Source organism: Zonotrichia albicollis, chromosome 17 (assembly GCF_047830755.1).
Source record: "Zonotrichia albicollis isolate bZonAlb1 chromosome 17, bZonAlb1.hap1, whole genome shotgun sequence".
In the NCBI taxonomy this organism is placed as follows: domain Eukaryota; kingdom Metazoa; phylum Chordata; class Aves; order Passeriformes; family Passerellidae; genus Zonotrichia; species Zonotrichia albicollis.
Window position 1 is genome coordinate 14,785,915 of NC_133835.1, and position 23,776 is coordinate 14,809,690.

At 50.7% G+C, this 23,776-nt stretch overlaps 1 long non-coding RNA gene across 1 annotated transcript in view; it reads right to left on the reverse strand.

Moving 5' to 3' along the window:
• Window positions 1-8,244: 8,244 nt before the first annotated feature.
• The window catches only part of LOC113459890 (uncharacterized), a 64,239-nt gene continuing 48,707 nt past the window's right edge, over window positions 8,245-23,776 (reverse strand). Inside the window, exon 5 of the long non-coding RNA XR_012583020.1 lies at window positions 8,245-9,051. This is a non-coding gene — a long non-coding RNA (uncharacterized LOC113459890). The remainder of the gene's footprint in view (window positions 9,052-23,776) is intronic.

Consider the following 23,776-nt stretch of genomic DNA (forward strand, 5'->3'; position numbering starts at 1 on the left):
CCAGCACATCCCAGAACCTGGGCAGGGTGGCTTTACTGATCCCGGTGCCTGCTGACCCTGGAACACAAGGAACAACCATGGTTTCAGTGGAGGAACCTCAGTGAGCATCCAGCTCCTCCAGAGCTGCTTCTCAGCCTTCCTGCTGCTGCCAGAAAGGGTTTCAGTGCTGAACCCAAAGCTTCCCTTTGTTGTGCAGCTCTGAATGCACTGGGGCTGCCCCAGCCAGGAGATCCCTCCCTGCAGCACCAGCAGCTCTCACCTGGTCCCTTTAGGACACACAGGTCCCTCCCTGCAACACCAGCAGCTCTCACCTGGCTCCTCCAGGACACAGAGCCCCCTCTGGCTCAGCAGCTGCCCCATTCCCCCCTCGTGCCCAGGTGTGCACCCCCATGGCAGCACCTGCAGCACTCCCAGCCCGGAGGCTCCTGTGGGAGGGGGTTTGGGCCAGGCAGGGGCTGTGCAGGGTCAGCCCTGAGCAGCACCAGCCCCCTGGGCTCATTCCCAGCTCAGAGGGACATGAGGAGCACGCTGTTCTGGGCTCTGCTGGGACATCTGCACTGCATTACAGCCTGCTCAAAGAAATGCTGTCTACATTAAGTACAAGTATTTAATTAGCACTTCATTTAGAGCATGTGGTACAGCTCACAGCTCCAATTCAGGCCAGAGATGGTTTTCAGGGGTGGGTGGAAGCAGGGGGTGATGCCAGGAGAGCAGAGCAGCTCCCAGAGCCTGCAGGGACCTGCCCTGCCCTGGCACAGGAGAGCGAGCACAGCTCACAGGAGCCTCTGCCACGAGTCCTGAGCTCCCCTCCCTGCCCACCTGTGGCACTCCCGGCCCCAGGGAGGGAGGGAGGGAGGCTGTGCCTGCTCCTGGGGGAGCTGGAGGCTGATCCCATCCACCCCTGAGCCCAGCACAGCCCAGCCCGGGGAAGCACCGATGATTCAGGCACTGCTGTGAGTCACCCCCATCCATCCATCCATCCATCCATCCATCCCCCATCCATCCATCCATCCACCCATCCATCCACCCACCCATCATCCATCCATCCATCCATCCCCCATCCATCCATCATCCATCATCCATCCATCCATCCATCCATCCCCCATCCAAACATCCATCCATCCATCCAAACATCCATCCATCCATCCATCCAAACATACATCCATCCAAACCTCCCTTCATCCAAACTTCCATCCATCCACCCCTCCCTCAATCCATCCATCATCCATCCATCCATCCATCAATCCATCCATCCATCCATCCCTATCCATCCATCCATCCATCCAAACCTCCCTTCATCCAAACATCCATCCATCCATCCATCCATCCATCCATCCATCCATCCATCATCCATCCATCATCCATCCATCCATCCATCATCCATCCATCATCCATCCATCCAAACCTCCCTTCATCCATCCCTCCCTCAATCCATCCATCCATCCATCAATCCATCCATCCCTCCCTCAATCCATCCATCCATCCATCCATCCATCCATCCATCCATCCATCCATCCATCCATCCGTCCATCCATCCGTCCATCCATCATTCATCCATCATCCATCCATCCACCATCCATCCATCCTGCAGGATCTTCTCTGTATTTCTGTGTATTTCACACCTCTCAAGCCCAAGTTCTGATCTGGCCAACCTTGGCTTTTTGCATCTGCTTGGATCCCCAAATCCAGCTGGTTCTGTAGTACCTACAAAAAGCACAAACAAACAAAAATCCCTTGGAACACGCAGCTGTAATATTATCAGAATAAATCTCCACCAGACAGAACAAGCAGCTGTGGTTTTGTGGGGTTTTATACACAAATGCACATGCATCTATCTGCTCATGTACATGGAGATCTATAAATACAGCTATTTGGGAATATATGATCAAAAATCTTCTTTGGCAGTACCTAAAACTGCCATTAAAGTCAACATGACTGTGGGGAACACACACATAAAATCATAAAATCACTGATTGTCTCTTTTCTGCTTTATGAGCAGTGTCTCCACTTTCCATTCTGCAGCCATATCCTGTGCTATATCTTTGCAAGAAGCACCAGTAATCTGTTTTTCACATTTAATTCTCTTAGAGTATTTATTTCTAGTGTCACACTTCACCAGAATATGGCCATTATCATCCAGTTATCCCTGGGGACAGCAAATGACACAGCTCAGGGACAAACAGCACTGCTGTTGTTTGGTGCGACACACACACACACAAAATTTAAATGTTAAAGGGATGGAAGGCAGCACACATCTCTGGAACAGATTTCTGAGTCCAAAGTACTGTCCTGTCACTCCTGGCCCTTGTAAATAGTCCCTGTCCATCATTTTGTGGGTACAGGGAGCTCCCAGCTGTGTCACCCAGAGCTGCTCCTCTCCAGGCTGAGCAATCCCAAATCTCAGGACAGCTCTGCCAGGGTCTCAATGGCAATGGAAAGGTTGGTCTGAGCTGGATGAAAGGCAAGCACAGAAGGTGCTTGTGCTGCCCTTGCAGTGCTGTGACACGTGCCTGCCACACTGGGAGAAGCTGGGAAAGGCTGGGTTTGCTCTCAGCATCCCCAGCCCCACTGAGCAGCCCTGGGCTGAGTGTGGGCAGAGGCTCACCCAGAAACTCCTTGGGAAACAAAGAGGGAGAGGCAGCAGGAGGAGCAGAGACTCCGATTTACACTGCCCAGAGGAACAGAAAGAGCACACAACAGGGAGACAGGACAGAGCCTTGGGCTGGGGTTCTGCTGGCTCCCCTTCGCCTCTCTGCATATTCCCTGGAAGTTTTCCTTGTGGCACAAACTGCTTCATGTGCATCTTGTTTACTTTTGGCCTGGATCACTTCCTTTGGAGGCAGCCCAGCCCCTGTTGGGAACATCAGATAAATCTGGATCCATTTGAACCTCCCTTTTGGAAGAGGCAGGGCTGGCCTTGTCAACATGTCAGATTAGGAATGCTCCATTTGGTTTAATGGGGCTGGCTTTTGGTTTAATCCAAAAGGCTCCATAAACTTCCATTGTAATTTGTGCTCCAAGGCCTTCAGAACTCACATTCCCCTCCTTTCCTTTCTGGGTTTTTGGAGGTGCTGCTTTCCTTCCTAAGCTGTTCCTTTGCATCAGACCAGTTGTATCCACCAGAGAGGTTCCATTTGTTCTGCTGCAAGGAAGGGCTTATCAACCTGAAAATAATATGATTTTTATGATCTGCAGCATTTAAAAATGCATCAAAGAATGAGGGGAAAGCGAGGAACAGAATATTACAGAGGAGTACCTGAGATCACTACAGGATCAGTGGGACCAGATTTATTTCGCCTAACAAAGAATTCTCAGCTGTTACTGGCAAGTGATTTCAGACACAATGGAGCAGCAACTTCTGAAAAGTCTCTGTAGTTGTTCTTTTGCTCTTTTCTTACCTCACAGATGGATGAACTCTCCATTATCTAAAGGAGATAAAGAGGACAGCAAAAAGGCATCTTTTACAAGGGGAACTGTAGAGTTCTCTGAGGTATCCCCAGCAGGCAAAGTGTTCTAAGTACTGAATGAATCAGGAAGGTTCTTGGATATCTGAGAGGATGGATAACCACGAATTTAGTGCTGAGCTGGCACTCAGGACATCTGGGTTTCAATCCCATCTCTGGCATCTCCAGCATCTGGCACCCACACATCCATTGTGTGACTTTGAATGAGCAACTGCCTGCCATGGAGCAGGATAATGACACTTCCTCACGCTCCCCTTTGGTCTGTCTCATCCACTTAGGTGGAAAATGCATCAGCTCAGAGCTGTCCTTCCCCAGCCGGCCTGGGACGGGGTTTGGCCAGCAGAAAATGCTTTCCAGAGATGGCTCAGCCCTTTTGAAGGAGCTCAAAGGTTGGGAGGGACCTCATTCCAACCAAGCCCTGCCATGGCCAGAGCCACTGCCCCAGGCTGCCCCAAGCCCTGTCCAGCCTGGCCCTGGGCAGTGCAGGGATGGGGCAGAAGGGATGCTGAGAAAGCACCTGGAGGAAAACATTCCCCACAGCCCTCAGAGCTGGCACAAACAAAGCTGACAGACATTTCTAATACTCCTCAGCTATTTAAAATGTGAATATTCATCATTCTTGCAAACCGGAGCCTAATTAGAATCATAAATTATTGCTTTAGTGTAGAGCAGAAGAGCAGTTTGTGTTCTGCAGCTCATTTCACCCCGAGGAGCCCCAGCCACACCTCGTGTGTCCCTGAGCACAGCAATGAGGCACCGAGCACAGCACAGCTTTCACCTTTCACTAAGCACATTTCTAAAGGGGCAAACCCAAATCTCCAAGCTGGATGGCTTTAATACACCTTTCCCTCCCAAAAAGGCTTTTGAGGGGGATGCTGAGCAGCAGGGCTGGGTGGGGAGGGTGTTTGTGGCACAAGGGAAGAACCCAGCCCTCCCCAACCTCTCCCATGCCCAAAGGCTGCTGGTTCCCACTGTCAGGGAGGATCTGAGACCTCTGCACGTATTTCTTAGATAAACAAAGCTCTCAGAATCGTTTGGGTTGGAAAAGCCCTCCCAGAACATCCATTCCAAGCCGTGCCCATCCCCACCCTGTGCCCAGCCCAGAGCTCTGAGTGCCACCCCCAGGAATTCCTGGGACACCTCCAGGATGGGCACTGCAACCCTGCCTGGGCAGTTCCAGTGCCTGAGCCCCCTTTCCATGGGGAAATTCCTGCTGTGCCCACCCTGAGCTGCCCTGAGCCCCCTTTCCATGGGGAAATTCCTTCTGGAATCCTGCTGTGGGTGCAGGGGATGAGCACAGGAGCTCCCAGCCCTCCGTGGAGCCCTTCCCTGCTCTGGGGTTTGCTGGGCTGGCTGCAGTGCCCTCCCTGGCTGTGTTTGTATTTGAGGATGGGAACAAACCCTGGCTGCTCTGGGGCTGTGGCTGCACCTCCTGAGAAGCCCCAGGGAGCTGAGGAAGTGCCCAGAGCCCCTGTGCTAAACAGCAAACACATCTGGAGATGTTTCCAGCTCCAGAAGATTTCCCAGCTTGGTAAATACAGCCAAACACAGCACTCAGGTCCCTGTGGCCCTGCCCTGCCTCAGCCCCAGTGAAAATCAAACTGGTACTGAAGGGCCCAAGGGCAGGACATGGCCAAAGACAGGACACAGAAGCAGAGAAAAGCCAGGTTCCCACCAGCTCTGAGAGACTGTACTCACACCAGGGCTGGGAGCTCCTCTGGTCCTGCTCTGGCTCTGAGATCCGTTCCATTCCCATCCCATTTTCAGGTGTTCTGGATAGATCTGCTCAACGTCAGGAAAAATGGCAGGGTTTAGTTCCACAAAGTAATAATTAAAAATTAACAGTTCTACTGCGTGTGTAAAAGCATTGGGCCTATTACAGCCCATTTAGTAATAATAACAATTATAATAATTTTGATTATTTTAATTATTTGAAAATCATACATTTTCCTCAAGAGAAAAATCTAGAAATCAAAAAGGCATTGTTTCTATTTGGATTTTCAATAGATAAAATACTTCCCCTTTTTAGCCTGTTTTTGGTATAAAAATATCACCAGGGTAAGAACCAAAATCTAAATCTGTTCTATTTGTGCTAACAACAGTTCTAATTTCAGGCTGCCTCTTTCCTGCACTACATTTTTCTATATTTCCTTTTGAGAGTTGTCCAAGATCATAGCCTTGAATCCAAACCTTTTTCTATTTCCTTCTAGGTCCTGCATCAAATCCCAAGGATCAAATTATTCCCTGGAATTTAAGTGTCTCTGCAATCGATCAAATACATATTTAAGAAAAACCCATCAGTTTATTTGATATGTGTGTGTTTTAAGAATATGCAAATTTAAAGAGGAAATATGAAATAGTAACAGCTTAGAGTGAGGCATAAATTAAACATCAGTTACTTTAAATTTTATATAAACTATTTCTGTATTCTCAAATCGTGCATCACTGCTGCTGATATTGTAGAGGAAGTCAAGGCAGTGATGCTCCAAGAAGCTGGACAGTAAAATGAGTAAATGAGCTTTACTTGGAGCAGGAACAGGGGGAAAGGAAATTCGCTGTATTTGAGTGTCAGTACATCTGTGCTCAATGAGAGGTCCTTCAGCACTGAGGAACCAATAAGGAACTGGAAAAGCAAGAAAACTTCTCTTTTTTTTGCCATTTATCCACTCAAAGGAGGTGTGAGAGGCTGAGTCTGTGAGCTCCAAACCTCTGACAGACAGACATGAGGAACAAGCATTGGCTTTCTGGCTTCCCTTGCTCCATAAAACCTGATTTTAATTGGAGCTTGTGCCTGTGTGAGCTTCTCTTCCTGATGCAGCCAAAGCATTTCAAGACAGCTTCTAACTAATAATTTCAAGCTGCTGTTTTTAAAGCTTTTAAATTGAGTTTCAGGTTTTATTCAAAAGCAGTTTCACACTAACTGGAAGTGAAACCAGGTGTCCTGTAAATAACAGATGCTTTCCAGCATTTTTAACCTAATAAAACCAAAAAACCTGCTCGCCTGAATGGGTGCCTCCTGATTTACAGAATGGATTGAACATTTATCTATCAGGTCTCCTCTCCAAGAGCAGACTTTATAGAGCAAAATAAATCCAGAACATAAAAGTCAACATTTACTAAGAAAGCATTTTAAAAGAGCAAATGCAAAACAGCTTTAAATCTGCTCTTCACCTCTAATGTTTCTGACTCTTGATATAGATCATGACTTTTAGTTGTCATTTAAATAACTTCAGTCAATTCCCTTCAAATATTTCCCTTTCCCTGAAGCAAACAGGGCAGAGGCTGCTGAGCCCCTGCTGCAGAACAGCTGGCAGGCTCTGGGATGGAGCACCAGGATAATATAATATAATATAATATAATATAATATAATATAATATAATATAATATAATATAATATAATATAATATAATATAATATAATATAATATAATATAATATAATATAATATAATATAATATAATATAATATAATGTAACGTAACGTAACGTAACGTAACGTAACGTAATATAAATTACATTATGTTACAATATATAATATATAACATTATATTATATATTATATATTATATATTATATATTATATATTATATATTATATATTATATATTATATATTATATATTTATTATATATTTAAGTTCCAGTTCTGTAACTCACTTGTGTTTCCCCGCAGCCCGGGAAGTGCAGAAGGCGGTTTTGTGCAGAAAGTGCCGTTTTCCCTCGCAGCCACGAGAGGGGAGCCTTTTCCTTCTGTAACTCGGGGAAAGTCTCCTCACCTGCCCAGCACATGGAGAGCATCGGAGGGAGGGCCAGCCCCTCGGAGTGAGCAGGGCAGTCCGGCATCCCTTCCAAAATCAGTAAATTCGTACATCCATACATTGAAAGCGATCCAGCCAGCTCATAACCACTGATGATTGATGTGAGAGCTGAAGGCTCCTGGTGCCAGGGCTCTGCCGTGAAATGTGGATTTCCACAGGAGCCCCAGTGCTTCTCCTCCCTCACAGGGGTGGGAGGGATCCCTGGGAACCCCGGGGCTGCTGAACGGTCCCAGTCACACCCCAGCGACAGAGGACAGGCTGGCAGCTCATTATTGTGGGCTCAGGGGTCACATCTGCTGTCAAAGCTCAGCAGTTCCCTGTGCTCGCTCTCCTCTTCGTGGTTCATCATTTGGAGATGGCGTTTGCACCTGCAGCACCAGCAGGGGTTTTTCTCTCGGGGATAATTTCCTTGCTCCATAAAAGCTGAATTTTGATTGTGGGGCTTTTGGCTTCTCTTCCTGATGGATCCAAAGAGTCAGGCCAGACCTGCACCCAGCAGGTGAGAGAATCCTGTGCTGGCTCAGGTAGACTGGAGCAAAACTGCAATGGAGCAGGGTTATCCTGGAGCAGGGCTATCCTGGAGCAGGGTTATCCTGGAGCAGGGTTATCCTGGAGCAGGGCTGTCCTGGAGCAGGGCTATCCTGGAGCCGGGCTATCCTGGAGCAGAGCTGTCCTGGAGCAGGGTTATCCTGGAGCAGGGTTATCCTGGAGCAGGGCTGTCCTGGAGCAGGGTTATCCTGGAGCAGGGTTATCCTGGAGCAGGCTTATCCTGGAGCAGGGTTATCCTGGAACAGAGCTATCCTGAAGCAGGGTTATCCTGGAGCAGGGTTATCCTGGAGCAGGGCTATCCTGGAGCAGGGCTATCCTGGAGCAGGGCTGTCCTGGAGCAGGGCTGTCCTGGAGCAGGGCTATCCTGGAGCAGAGCTGTCCTGGAGCAGGGCTATCCTGGAGCAGGGCTGTCCTGGAGCCGGGCTATCCTGGAGCAGGGCTATCCTGGAGCAGGGTTATCCTGGAGCAGGGCTGTCCTGGAGCAGGGCTATCCTGGAGCAGGGCTGTCCTGGAGCCGGGCTATCCTGGAGCAGGGCTATCCTGGAGCAGGGTTATCCTGGAGCAGGGCTATCCTGGAGCAGGGTTATCCTGGAGCAGAGCTATCCTGGAGCAGGGTTATCCTGGAGCAGGGCTATCCTGGAGCAGGGTTATCCTGGAGCAGGGCTATCCTGGAGCAGGGCTATCCTGGAGCAGAGCTATCCTGGAGCAGGGCTGTCCTGGAGCAGGGCTGTCCTGGAGCAGGGCTGTCCTGGAGCAGAGCTGTCCTGGAGCAGGGCTGTCCTGGAGCAGGGTTATCCTGGAGCAGGGTTATCCTGGAGCAGGATTATCCTGGAGCAGGGTTATCCTGGAGCAGGGTTATCCTGGAGCAGAGCAGAGTTCCCCTCATTTCCATGGGACACACAGAGCCCCATCCTGCTGCCCCTGCAGGGTCCAGCCCTCTCTGGGGCACAATCCACAGCCCTGGGTGCTCAGAATTCACTCAGTCCACCCAAGGGAAGGACGCTTCCTCCTGACAACATGATTTGTTTTCAGACAAGAAACTGCATGGAATAAAAAAAAAATCTTCACTTGAAACTGGTCCTCGGAAGAGCAAAATAATTGAGATGATGCTCTTTATTTATCATCAGAAAGGGATGAGGTTTTAAAGCTGTTTTGTTCTTCTTTACAGTTGCTGTCAATTCTGACCTTTCCATGCAACTCATCAGCAGTCTCTTATTTCTCCTCCTTTAAATAAAGGGAAAGAAGTAATGAATTTTAACAGACTTCTTATGTCTCAGCGGTTCTCAGAAGTCTGAGTTAAAGTAGCACTAAGAAAGCTTCAAACTGTTTGAAAAAATTCTCACCCTCACCATTGATCAGCCCTTGCTGTCAATATTTCCTGCCTCATTACCCACAGGTTCTCAGTCGTCTTGGTAGAAGGGACTTGATATAAAAGTAAAACAGAAAATGAAATAATTCAATAAGTGAAAATGTTTGAGGCTCACAGGCACTGCTAACTCACCAGTCTATTCCAGTTTTCCTCAGGACACTTGGCACTATTTATCTGAGCAGATAACCAGGCCAGCAGCTGGCGTGGCAGAATCTCCCTAATTCACCTCTTTTCTATGTATTTAAACTTCCATTTCTATGTATTTAAATTTCCAGAATACATTGGGAACATACTGAAAACTTTATTTATCTCTCCTACCCAAGCAAAGCAACCTCAGAACTTCACTCTGTATAAACACCAACGAGCAAAGCACCTCTTCTTTGGTCACCTCAAGGAAGAAAAGCCCCATAAATGCTATTGGTTTGTCACTTTTACTGTCAGGTCAGAAAGCCCTGTTTCTAACAGTATTTCACTGTATTTACCAGTTTCTGCCTGCAGCTCTAACTGGAACCAGGCACAAAATACCAAAACACTTTGGTGCTTGCAGAGATTTGTGGGGTGGGAGAAACTGCCCACCCTCAGAGAGAAACAAAGGAAATCTCATTAATATCCATGTCTGCAGGGAGACAGAGGGTTCTGTTTCTTTGGATTTAGCCATTAATCTGGTTTTATTACTTTCATTAGTATTGTCATCCATGCTTCTGCTACTTTATACTTTACCAAGCTAATTAATGCTAAAGATTAAAATGCAGCTGCCTAAAACATCCTACCAGAATTCAAACTGGAAAAAAAAAAAAAAACAAAACCAAATCAGAATTCTAGAAATAAAGTTTTGTGAAAGAACCAGCTCTGGAAGAACTGGTTGAGCAACCTTCTTGGCTTTTAGGAGCTGATCTTCAGCAAGGTCTAGGATCTCTGTGCAGTGGTAAGGCAGCAAATCTTTGGGGCTTGTGAAAGCTCATAAAAACTAAGGTTTATAATATTGTTTACTATTGAAATCTCAGCCTTCAGAGATCGAAAATGGAGAGACGAGTGATTAAATGAGGATAAACCTCTATACTGCACTTAAAAACCAGTTGTGCATCTGGGAGGAGGAGGATGAGAATTTATGAGGCTGCTTTGAGCTCTTACTGAAACACAGCCATCCTGAGTTGCTCAAGGGGATGGGGAAAAGAAGAAGGAGAGGAAAATCAAAAATGCTGGGGGGAAGAGCTAAATGCATAAATTGGCATATTTGTGCCTATTTCCATTCTTTTCATATTTCTGAATTAATTTGGTCTTCATAAAACAATAACGGCAGCCTCAGAGGGAGCTGCGGAGCGTTTCAGGCTATGGCACAGAGCAGGAGCACACAGAGGCTGGGCTGGGGGGCACACTGACCATCGCCCATGGCAGGGACACTCCCACTGTCCCAGGTGCTCCCAGCCCTGTCCAGCCTGGCCCTGGGCACTGCAGGGCTCCAGGGGCAGCCCCAGCTGTGCCAGGGCTGCCCACCCTGCCAATCCTGATCTCTGAGCTCAGCTGCCCAGTGCCAGGCTGAGGGCACTGCCCCTGCCCTGCCTGTGTCTCCCGAGTTTGCCATTCCAGGCACGTTGCAGGGCAGGAGCTGCTGGACCCTGGAGCTCGCTGGCAGCGCCTCTTCATTGGGAGGAGAGGGATGTGGAACGTCTCAGAGTACTTAACTCCAATTAACTGATTAGCTGCAGGGAAATCCGAGCAAACACAAGGCTGTTTGATGTCTGCGAGTCAAAGACTGCCAGCTGTCTCTGTTTGGATCCAGGGACCATCTGGGCTTCAGTGTGAGTGGAACCTGGGGTGGCCAGGGAAGCTCTGCCCCAAGGCTCAGCAGATCTGTGGTGCCAAAGCCTCACCCTGGGGTGCCCTGGGTGCCCAAGGGGGACACGATTCCAGGGCAAAGAGCTGGACAAGGAAAGCGTGGGGCTGTTGGTGACACCTGAGGGAAAGGATGGCTCTGGCAGGAACCTGTTCACAATAACACCAATAGCTCCCTGCTCAGAGATGAGGCTTTTCACCCCCAGCTCATACAGCTCCACGTGCTGCTCCCAGTCTTTAGGGACATTTCACAGGACCAGGACAATGTCACAGCCCCATGGGATAATCTGCCTGCCAGCAGAGCCGTGGTGCCCAGCCTGGCACCCCCAAACCACTGCCAGAGCTCCCTTTTGGGCTGGAGCCCTGTGAGGGCACACCTGGCTGGGCTACTGCTCCTGGCTGTGCTGCTCCTCCTCTCTCTCCCCTCCTGTTTTCCCTTCTCCCCTCCTGTTTTCCCTTCTCCCCTCCTGTTTTCCCTTCCTCCCCTCCTGTTTTCCCTTCCTCCCCTCCTGTTTTCCCTTCCTCTCCCTCCTGTTTTCCCTTCCTCTCCCTCCTGTTTTCCCTTCCCCTCCTGTTTTCCCTTCTCCCCTCCTGTTTTCCCTTCCCCTCCTGTTTTCCCTTCTCCCCTCCTGTTTTCCCTTCCCCTCCTGTTTTCCCTTCTCCCCTCCTGTTTTCCCTTCTCCCCTCCTGTTTTCCCTTCCTCCCCTCCTGTTTTCCCTTCCTCCCCTCCTGTTTTCCCTTCCCCTCCTGTTTTCCCTTCCTCCTCTCCTGCTTTCCTTTCCTCCCCTCCTGTTTTCCCTTCTCCCCTCCTGTTTTCCCTTCTCCCCTCCTGTTTTCCTTTCCTCCCCCTCCTGTTTTCCCTTCCTCCCCTCCTGTTTTCCCTTCCCCTCCTGTTTTCCCTTCTCCCCTCCTGTTTTCCCTTCCCCTCCTGTTTTCCCTTCTCCCCTCCTGTTTTCCCTTCCTCCCCTCCTGCTTTCCTTTCCTCTCCCTCCTGTTTTCCCTTCTCCCCTCCTGTTTTCCCTTCCTCCTCTCCTGTTTTCCCTTCTCCCCTCCTGTTTTCCCTTCCTCCCCTCCTGTTTTCCCTTCCTCCCCTCCTGTTTTCCCTTCTCCTCTCCTGTTTTCCCTTCCTCCTCTCCTGCTTTCCCTTCTCCCCTCCTGCTCCTCGGGTCTGGCTGCACTCGATGATGCCGAGGTGTTTCAATGGGAGGAGTGATGCCAGCAGTGAGTTGGGGTGGGGCAGCCAGGTGAGGCCACACCTGCCCAGGGCTGGCAGCAGGGGCAGTGCCAGGCACCAGGGACTGTCACCTGTGGGCCAGGAGCCAGGGCAGGTGAGCCAGGGCAGCTCTGCTCTCACACAGAGCAGCACACACAGCAGCACACCTGAGCGGCACACACAGCAGCACACCTGAGCTGCACACACAGCAGCACACCTGAGCTGCACACACAGCAGCACACCTGAGCACCACACACAGCAGCACACCTGAACATCACACAAATCTCTCCGAGGCCCAGGAGCTGCCAGATTCCCTCCCCTCTCTGCCTGCTCCCAGCTCTGCTGTGCTCTGTGTCCTACAGGAGGTTTTCAGCTGTTCTGGTTAATCCTCAAACTCTCCCTGTCTGCACCAAGCCCTGGCTGGGACTGGGACTGTCAATTCTCATTCCTGCATTTTTCTATTAAATTTACCGTCCTGTTTCTCTGCTTTACCTCATATAACATTTGAGCTTTTCTTTCCCAGCGTTCTTTTAACAGCACTATTCATTCAAATGGATGCTATAAATCATTTGCAAGGAACATGTTCCTGTTTAAGATCAAATCAGAATACTCAGCCAAGTTAATTGTCTTAAAAGGTGTGCTGAGGATCAGTGGAGAAAAGTTTCTTTATTGGATCAGATTCTGATCACAGATTTAATAAGACTTGCATGGTATGAGACAGGACAAATCTGGCCTTTAATATTCACAGTTCTCCAATAAACCTTAGCAATTAGTTTTTAAATAGCAGTAGCAATATGCACACTATTACTTACTGTGAGAGCTTCAAACATTTAGCATAGGATGGTTTTCCTATAAAAATAACTTTTAAACTTTGATTGACAAAGACATTAATAAAATACTAAAAATACCTTCCTGTAGAGAACATAAATGTTATTTATCCCAAGCCATCCTGTGTCCAAACCACACCAAGTCCATGAGCTTCAGAGTTAGACATCTTCCATATATATTCCTAATTTATAGACAGAGTACATTGGACTGCTGGGATGACAGGGATGCAAGATGAGCCTGATACAGAAACAAGACCAAAAGAAAGCCTGTCCTGCCTCCAATGAAATAATGACACCAGGCAGCACCACTGCAGCCATGCAGCAAACACTGCTGCCAGGCAAAGGGAGAGAAACAATTCCCAAAGCATCCTGCTAGCTGGGAAACTAACCATTCAGAGCTCAGACAATGATGTTCTGGGCAACAAATGCAACCTGTAAAACGCTCTGCAAACTCCCCAAGTAATGCAGAACGCCAGGACAGCTCCTCCTCCTCCCTCTGACAGTCCCCAAGGAAAGGCTCCTAAACAGCCAACAGGGCTGTGCCACAGACCCTGCTCTGTGCCAATGTGCCACTGTCATATTTTCTGAAAAATCCGCTCACCAGGATTTCTTCTCCTGAGAAGCCTCAGAGAAACAGGAAACCAATATGATCTCATTCGCTTCTCCTGTGTTTTGCAGGGAGGGTGGGATGCAGGGGGATCATTCTCCATCCCAGGCCTGCTTCACACCCACCCAGGGTGGCTGAATTTCCAAATCCCCCTTTTGTCACAAATCTCCAGGTTCCTCTGTGCCCCTCTGTGGTGCACAGGAGCCTTTTAATGTGTGCAATCTTTAAATGTCAGTGGCGTGGCAAGCAGATGAGTCTTTTATGACAGCAATTTTTCTTTCATTTTTCCTGCTAAAACTATGCAGCAGGAATAAAAACAAGGTTTAGATGGCGAAAAGTGTGAAAAGTGTATTATTATCACAATAATTCTGCCTTTACCAGAGTGCTACCAGGGCACTGAGGCTCCATCCTCCTGTCAGGGTGCTCTGCTGCCAACTGAGCCCAAGGAGCTGGAGCAGAAGCCCCCTTAGTGCAGCCCAGGCTTTGTTCTGGGCTGTTCTGGAGCTGCCCCAGCTGCCCTGGGCACCCAGGGACCCCAGGGCTGAGGGACAGTGCCTGCCCAGGCAGCAGCAGAGGGCAGGAAAAGCCATTTTTATCCTGCTCCTCCTCCTACCTCGCTCCCAGAGTTTGGTACGTGGCACTGGCAGAGCCTGCAGAAGGAGCCAGGGATTTAATGAGCATTTGAAAGTTAAATAATTTGTGGATGTGACTGTTCTGAAGCCTCTGTTTGCAGAGAGCCAAAAAAAGCAACGTCTCTGTATGCAGAGGAAGCTGAACCTCTCTAAACTTCCCCAAAATCTCTTCAGAAAGTCCTGGAAATGCCAATTGAGGCAGACAGGCACCAGTCTGGGGAGGCCACAGACTCAGGACATGTTCTGTTACAGCTGCTTAAGGATGGAGAGATCTGAAATCCACCACGAGTAGATGGAATGGATTTTCTTTGCACCCTTTTGAAAACAACTTTGCAAACATTTATCACAGTGGCATTCAGCTGAATCACAGTGAAGCCTTGAGGTGTTTCTGCTGTCAGGCTGAGGCAGCACAGAGCTCACTTTAAAACAAAATTGTAATAGCATTAAAAGGAAAAAAAACACACACAAGTAGGGGAAAAAAGAAGGCAACACTTCAGAGGTTGGATGCTGGCTGTGAGATCACCCGGCTGCTTTGCTTTTATCTGGATTAGGGATGATTGCTCTGGAGGAACAGAGCAGCTCCAGTGCCTCCCCCTCTGCAGACCCCTGTGCCCATCCCAGCAGGGAGAGCAGAGCTGGCACCGTGTCAGCACCCAAACTCACACCCCTCCTGCCAAAGCCATCAAACACACCCTGAACAGCAGCACCCCTGACCAGGACCAGTGGGAACTGCTCCTGAACCCTCTGCTCTTCCACATGCCCAGAAAGGAATCTGTGATGAAATTGCAACCTGTGAGGAGGAGCAGGCAGGAGCTGTGTCCATGCCCTGCGTGGGGCAGAACCGGCTCAGAGCCTGGCAAAGCCTCACCCCTCTGCTCTGCCTGCCCAAAACAGCTCATGGGCCACTGCAGGAGCCTGGATGAACCCCTCAGGTGATCTCTAATGGAGCTGTAATTAACAATCTGCCTGGAACTGAGCAAATCACCATCAGTCCTTCAGGCCTGAGGGAGAGCAGGACTCCTCTGGGGCCTGGTAATTCCAGGGTGGCTGATAAAATAGAAGTCAGGAAGTTGAATAGCTGATGTGTTCAACACAGCATATTTTTAATTTCCCCTGCCTTGTTTGTGACTAAGATCTTTCCCATGCTGAGCCACGGAGCTGCAGCATTATTCACATGCACAATTGGAACAAAGCAGCAAACAGCTCTCACTAATTCCCTATAAAGCCAGAACAAATCGTGCCATTTGCAATGCAAATGTGATTTCAAGCCTCATTAACGTCTTCTGTAGGGCCTGGTGCCTCGGTGGTGGGACAGTGATGCTGCCCTGCTCCCCGACGTGTGCCCACACCCTGGCACCCCCAGCCCCTCTGCCAGGGGAGGAAACAGGAGCACAACGAGCAGCAACAGCCACCAGCACTTACAGAACTTGCTGTGCTCCACTTGCAAAGGTGAACTTTCATTTTAGTGGGGTAAATCCCTGGGGCACCCAAACACTGCCATTTCTTCTGCCTGTGCTTCAATAACCTCAGATCACAGCAGTGAGCGGGGATGAAAATGGGAATTAATTTCCTCAAAAACAACCCAGACCACCCCTGTGAGCTTCCTTTTAGTCTCAGGGCCGAAAATGAGATCAGATTGTGAGATAAAACCTTTGTACCAACAGAGATGTGAGATAAGAGCTGTTGTGGTCCCTCCTGTGCATCCCCGGTGCTCGCAGCAGCATCCAGACCCTGAGGAGGAGGATGGAGCAGGGACAGCCCAGCTTTAGGGCAGGACCTGTGCCCATGGCAGGGGCACAGGACAGTCCCAGGGCAGGGGGTGAGGCCCTGCTGGCTGTGCAATGTTTAATGTCCAGTAATTACATTTCATGGAGGATGTGGGAGCAAAAACTAATGGACAGTTTGGAAACAGCACTGGAGAGATTTAAAGGCTGTTTGCAAAGGAAACTCTGCTGGTTATGTTGGTTTGTGGATTCAGGCTGATGCAATTACACCAGAGCAGCTTTCCACAAGGGTAACTGAGGTGTAAACTCTGTAATTGAGATATTCATGCACTTTTTAAACTTTGTTGGTATAAGTGGAGAAGTTTTCCTTGAAGCAAACCCCAGGGGAGGTGAGTGGGGTTTGGCAGTGCCAGGTTTGGGTGGAGTGGCCACGAGGGGTCCTGCTCAACCCAGCATGTTCTGCACCTCCCTCAGCCAAATGTGACAGAATGCAAATGCAGACAGGCACACGGGCTGGCTCCAGAGCTGCACACGCTAAATTTAGGGAATGCAAATACTCCTCTGATTCATCTGCCCAGGGAGCGCCAGTGCAGGGATAAATCAGAGCTGGCCCAGGCCACAGCAGCTCTGGGCCAGCCCAGACCCTGACCATGCCCAGGCACAGCAGGACCAACTCCTGGGCACAGCCAGGCTCTGCCCTGCTGGGCAAGCTGAGCTCCTGCTTGTTCTGGGCTCAGCCAGAGCCTCCCTGCCCTCCTGGCACCCTCTGGGGTGTGCCCAGGGCAGGGAGAGCCCCTGGCAGCTCCGGGGGTGTGCCCAGGCCTGGCTCTGCCAGCACAGGGGGCACAGGGCACTGCTGGCACTGCCAGGGAGGCTGAAGCACTCCCAGCCAGGCACAGGGCACTGCTGGCACTGCTGGCACTGCCAGGGATGCTGAAGCACTCCCATGAAATGTTGGTGGCACAGCCCACCGGGAGCTCCTCTGGGAGAACAAAATTGTGAATGGGGAAATAAAACCCTGACAAATATCTGTGTGCAGGACCTGGAGCAGCAGGGCTGGGGTTCAGCACTTTGGGAGCTGCTGTGCTCCCTCAACCCTGGGCTTTCCTGACCAAAGCGGCTTTTGCAGCTGCTCAGCCTGCAGAGCACACAGGGGTAGCACAGGAGCAGATCCCAGCCTGCAGAGCAGATCCCAGCCTGCAGAGCAGCACAGAGAGCAAATCCCAGCCTGCAGAGCAGCACAGGAGTACACAGGGAGCAGATCTCAGCTTGCACACCAGATCCCAGCCCGCAGAACAGATCCCAGCCTGCAGAACCAGGATACAGAACAAGAGCAGATCCCAGCCTGCAGCCCAGGTGCAGCACAGCATCCCTGCCACAGCTCACTCTGAAGAATGGCACCTGCAGGCTCACAGAGGCAGCTGGGACAAAAACAAACTCCTCATGTCCCCTGTGAGACCCAACCTTTCCTCCTCATCTGAGAGGATCCCTTTAAACCAACGCGAGCCCTTCCCCAGTGCACACATGCCATTGCTCTAAAAACTTCTATAATCACATCCTGTGAACAAACATGAGTCATGAACCAAACTCTGAAAGCAAACAGGCTCCAGAATGAATCTCCATAATGATCCCATTACCCTGGTGCTGCCTGAGCTCTCCCCATAACTCACTCTCGCATTTCTCTGATGGAGATAAGGGGCAGAAAGAGTCCAGTGGCCAGGCAGCCTCAGGCTGGGGGAGATTATGGAAGGAGACAAACAAACCATTACTGAGGGTCAGCTGGAAACGATCCAGTGACCTGTGGGCAGGGAGGTGCAGAAAGCAGGGAAAGGAATTAATTTATTCCTTTTGTCCCCCAGAAAATGTTTGGAGCTGAAGCATCCAGAGCCAGGCTGTGAGGGACCCAGAGCTCTGCCCCTGTCACTTGTCTGTGTGAGCAAAGCCAGGGCTGATGGGGAGCTGCCATTGCTGGAATCACAGCCCCAGAGCTGGGGCTGAGGGGTGCAAGGCCTGCAGTGACCAGGGCAGAAATGTGACGTTCAGGAGCTGCTGCTGCAGCCCAGGCTCCTGGCAGAGCTGTTGTGACACAAATCCAGGCTCCCATCCATCACTCCCGACTCCCACAAATATCAGTGGGAGCACACTCCAATCTCCACCGAGTCCCATGGAGCCAGGTCACCACTTTTTTGTCAGATCATACCTAAAAGGCATTATACATATATTTATTTCCATCTGTTTTATAGCCTTCATCACCATAGTAACTTATCCTCCTGTCAGGGCTGCACTCGGGAGAGGGAAAATCCACTTTCCCTTATCAGCACTCAAGGTTACTGCACCATTTCCACAAGTGATCTCAGGAGCCCGTCCTGGCTGCCACATTCTGTGCTCCTGGTGCTGCTGCTGATGGCTGGGCCTGGGGCAGGAGAGGAAACTCTCCCAGCCGGGCATCAGAAATGAGCTGCATGGAGCACAGAAAACAGCGCTGTAAATCCTTGCATTCAGCTCCATCTCAGGCCACATCAACTGCTCTGAATATTGGATTCTTGTCTGATGCCTAAACTTTAAAAGAAAAAAAAAGAAAGAGGCAAGATAGAGAATATGAGTCCAAGAAGAGGCTGCAGGCACCAGTTGCTGCATGTAATCAGTGAGAGCTGTAGCACTGTGAATATATTTCTGATTATGAGTGTTTCATTATTAAAAACGGGCTGCAGTTGATTCATAGTTTTGCTGCAATCAGCTGAAACCCAATTGCCATCACAGCACCAAGCACTTCTGAGGCAGCCTGGGGCTGCCAGGGAGAAACACCACTGAATTCCCGGGGCCCTGCACCTCCCCGGGGGCAAGCAGCTCATTGGTTTGGGAAATTTCTACAAAACTTCAGCGTTGGGTTTGCCCTTCCCAGAGCAGCAGCTCCCTGAGCACAGCCCAGCATCCCCAGAGCTGCCATGCCTGAGCACAGCCCTGCATCCCTGCATGTCCTGAGCACAGCCCTGCATCCCAGCATCTCCTGAGAGCTCCATGAGCACAGCCCTGCATCCCTGTATGTCCTGAGCAGCTCCCTGAGCACAGCCCTGCATCCCAACATCACCTGAGAGCTCCATGAGCACAGCCCTGCATCCTCAGAGCTGCCTTCCTTCCCCAGAGCTGCCATCCCTGAGCACAGCCCTGCATCCCAGCATCACCTGAGAGCTCCAGGAGCACAGCCCTGCATCCCTGTATGTCCTGAGCAGCTCTCTGAGCACAGCCCTGCATCCCAGCATCACCTGAGCTGCCATCCTTGAGCACAGCCCTGCATTCCAGCATGTCCTGAGCACAGCCCTGCATCCCAGCATCACCTGAGAGCTCCATGAGCACAGCCCTGCATCCCCAGAGCTGCCATCTCTGAGCACAGCCCTGCATCCCAGCATCACCTGAGCACAGCCCTGCATCCCAGCATGTCCTGAGCACAGCCCTGCATCCCAGCATCACCTGAGAGCTCCATGAGCACAGCCCAGCATCCCCAGAGCTGCCATCCCTGAGCACAGCCCTGCATCCCAGCATCACCTGAGCACAGCCCTGCATCCCAGCATCACCTGAGCAGCTCTCTGAGCACAGCCCTGCATCCCAGCATCACCTGAGCACAGCCCTGCATCCCAGCATCACCTGAGCAGCTCTCTGAGCACAGCCCTGCATCCCAGCATCTCCAAGCTGCCATCCTTCCCCAGAGCAGCCTCTGCTGGGCTCCTGCAGAGCCCCCGGGCAAACCTCCCCTCCTCCTCCTCCTCCTCCTCTCCTCTCTCCTGCCCAACCTGTTCTCAGCAATTCCCATCAGGCACACCGAGGGGTAGCAGCAGGGTGGGGAACAGCGTTTGTATTTTTGCCAGACGTTGAGCAGGAGCAGCAGGAGCAATAATGGCTTGTCACTCTGCCCATCCCTCTTCCTTCCCTCCCTCCAACCTGTCACTTAGCTTTGGGGTTGCCCACGCAAAGAAGCAGGAAATTACTGCCATTTCCCTGGATATCAGACAATTTATCCGTGCCTGTACCTTTGGTGGGTTCTTCCTACACAATTACAGCCCAAAGGGTGTCGGTGAAGTTGTTAAGAGTGTGGCAAGAATCCACAAATCATTAATCCAGTCCTGTGTTCCACCTCTAATTAGAGGCAATTTGCATTGCTCCATACACACACATTGGTGCCAAGAGCAGCTCAGGCTGAGGAAGAAGATGGATCTGAGCATCATTTGAGGCTCAAGGAGCAGCAGGGGGAGGAGGGAAGGGAAGGGGGTGAGCAGGGATAGGGCAGGAGGGAAACAGAGCCCCACTTCATGTTCCTGTCCTTCTCCAGGGCTGTCAGTGAAGTCACATCTCCATTGGCAACATCACAACCGTCTCCACAGCAACAAATGTGATGCTGCAGATCGCTGAAATATCTATTTTTGAAAAGGTAGGAGGAAAACACAAATGTGGAGCATGTAGGGGTTGAACAGCCATACAAGCCTAATGACTATAATGGGAGCTGCACAAAAATACTGAGAGAGAGGAGCTGAGCAAAACCCCCCTCTGCAAACTCCTTCCTGGGCCCCTCAACACCTCAGGGCAGAGAGCAGAGGTGTCCCAGGGCAGCCAAAGCCCCCTGACCCCTCAGTGTCCCTGTCCCTGCTGGAGTCCCCAGCCCAGCAAGGCCAGGCAGGAGCTGGGAGCCCTCTGGAACCCTCTGGGTGCCAGGCCCAGCTGAGCCAAGGAAAGCCAGGATTACACCAGGTTAAAGTGCAATTGCTCCCCAGGAAAGGACCTAAAAGGGATTTGCATCCACAAAACGCAAAGGGAATAAAGTGAAGGGAAATTTGTTTCCAAGTCTAATTTAGATGTAGCCAGGGGCTGTGAGCAGTGCTGCCCCCAGGCTCCTTCAGCTGCTGCTGGAACTTCTAGGAAGTTTCTGCTGTGATTTTTGTGCCATCCAAGGTTAAAGCACGCCTGCAGGTTAGCAGCTCTGGGAAATGCTTCTGACACTTTGGGCAGAACCTTAAAGAGCTCTTCAAAGGCAAAGAGGTGTGAATGCAGAGTCAGTTTGACAGGCCTTGTGCCAGACCTTCCTGTGCCAAACCTTCTGTGCCAGACCTTCCTGCTGGGGTCAGGGCTCTGAGCATGGGATCCCATCACCTCCTCAGCAGAGTGGAGCACTCAGGAGGGAAGACAAGAGCCCTTTTCTCACCCTGGGGACACAGCCTTGCTCCCAGCAGAGCTCCAGGGCCACTCAGGCTGTGGGCTTGTGGCTGTGGCAAAATGAATTATTCCTTCCTGAGGCAGCTCCCTGAAAAGCCATTTCCTCAGGAGATGCAGGTGGATGCCCCAAAGGGGGAGGTAGATGCTCCCTCTGTGAAGCATTGTGAAAAAATAAGAGAATTAAGAATAAATAAGAATAAATAGCCTCCACAGCCCGATGTGGTTGTGAGGAGGGTATGGATTGTCAGTGCAGTTTCTGCATTCCCTCTCCTGGAATCGTCCTTTATCACAAGAAGCTTCAGAAATTGGCATTTCCCCATGCCCTTTGTACCATGGCAGGGGTTTCTTAAGTAAAAGGTCACAATTCAACACATAATTCTGTAAGCTAAAATTTAAATGCTTAATTTATATTGCTAACTTAAGCAAACCCCCAAAACCTCAATTTCCTCTGTTCCTCTGAGCTCCCCTCTGCCATTCTTGGAGGGTTTGGACAATGCCCTGAGGCTCAGGGTGGGATTGCTGGGGCTGTGCAGGGCCAGCCCTGCACCAGTGATTGACCCCTGTGGGTCCCTCCCAAGCAGCAGATTGGTAAATACCCAGAATCACAGAAAGTCCCCAAATAATTGGAAATGAGAGTGTGGGGTAAGAGCAGAGGTGGACAAATGAACAGAGCTGTGGTGCCTCCAAATCCCTTCTGGCACACTCCAGCCATCACTGCCGTTCCTGCCTTTGGGAACTGCAGATTGTAATCAAATTTATGCAAAGCAGAGCCCCGAGAAGATGCAAAAGCTGTGTTTAAACTTCACATAGGAAGTGCAGTGCAGTAAATATTTTTAATTGGTGCTGTGAGTGATGCTGGCTGCTGCTGTGGCTGTGCCCTGCTCGGGGTGAGATCAGCACTTTGTCACTGAGCTGCTGATGGCTCCCACTGAATGCACACTAACAAGGACCAGCACATGAGAGCACCATAAATACTGCAGAATAAATGGGAATACTCTCCTCTCCACAAATAATATATCTTTCTTCAAAATGAGTCTCTCTGCTCTGGCACAACAGAATTGGATTGCCTTGGGTGTGTTTGGGAGAAAACCCAGCCCTCAGAAAATGCCACTTTCTCAAAAGCCAGAGGAATGGATCCCTTTTTGAAAAGGGATCCCCTGGAAACATTTGACCCTACATTCCTCTTGGAGACATTATTTTATTATCCATGTAAATTTTAAATTTTATTATTTTATTATCCATGTAAATCTCTCATTTTTACATGGATAGCAGAACATTAACATGCACAACTGCAATTAATATTTTCTCATTTTCCTACCTCATGAAATACAGAAATTTAAATCACCAAGGAATTAGAGGAATGAAGGGAGCATTATGTTTAAGTAGGCACATAATGTGGTTTGCATCATGTAATGGGATGTGTTTAATGCAGTTTTACACAGCAAAGAGCCCCCCTGGGACGTCCAGCAGAGCAGTTTGTCCAGGGGTAAGCAGGAGCTCAGCCCATACCCAGCTCTGTATTTTTAATTCTCCAGCCAGGGGAAGGTTCTGCAGGGCAGGAATGTGCTGTACACATTAGGAAGCTGTCGGGGAGCTGCCCTTTGGGAGCTGGGGCTGCCAGGAGGGCCAGGGAGGGAGCAGGGAGGGTGGGGGTGCTCTGCGCCCCTTCCTGACCATTCCCAACCCTTCCATCCCCCTGGCTTTGGGCAGGGATGTTGGGGATGCTCTGAGCCCTTTCCTGACCATCCCCTCCATCCCCCTGGCTGGGAGCAGGGAGGGTGGGGATGCTCTGAGCCCTTTCCTGACCATCCCCTCCATCCCCCTGGCTTTGAGCAGGGAGGGTGGGGATGCTCTGAGCCCTTTCCTGACCATCCCCTCCATCCCCCTGGCTGGGAGCAGGGATGTTGGGAATGCTCTGAGCCCTTTCCTGACCATCCCCTCCATCCCCCTGGCTTTGGGCAGGGATGTTGGGAATGCTCTGAGCCCTTTCCTGACCATCCCCTCCATCCCCCTGGCTTTGGGCAGGGATGTTGGGAATGCTCTGAGCCCTTTCCTGACCATCCCCAGCCCCTCCATCCCCCTGGCTGGGAGCAGGGAGGGTGGGGATGCTCTGAGCCCCTTCCTGACCATCCCCATCCCCTCCATCCCCCTGGCTTTGGGCTGCCAGCACAGCTGCCCACATCTGGGCCCCAGCAGCTGAGGAACAGGGACAGGAGCCTGGAGCTTCCCAGCCTCAATAGTGGGAAGGGAAGGAGGTGTTGGGATGATCCTGGAGCCCAGGGCAGCTCCATGAGGAGCAGCAGGGCCAGGGCCCTTCCCAGAGCATCACCGAGCTCCGCTGATGGGGCAGAGAGGAACAAACAACAAACACAGCTTTTCCCAGCCTCCAAGTGAGGGAAATACATCTGTGGACATTTCTGTGCCCAGCCTGGCCCCTCTGCTCCTCCAAAGCCCCAGGGGCTGAAGGAACAAGGGGAGCTTTGGAACCTGCACAGCCCCAGGTGCTCCGCGGGACCCTGAGCATCACCTCAGTGCCCAGACA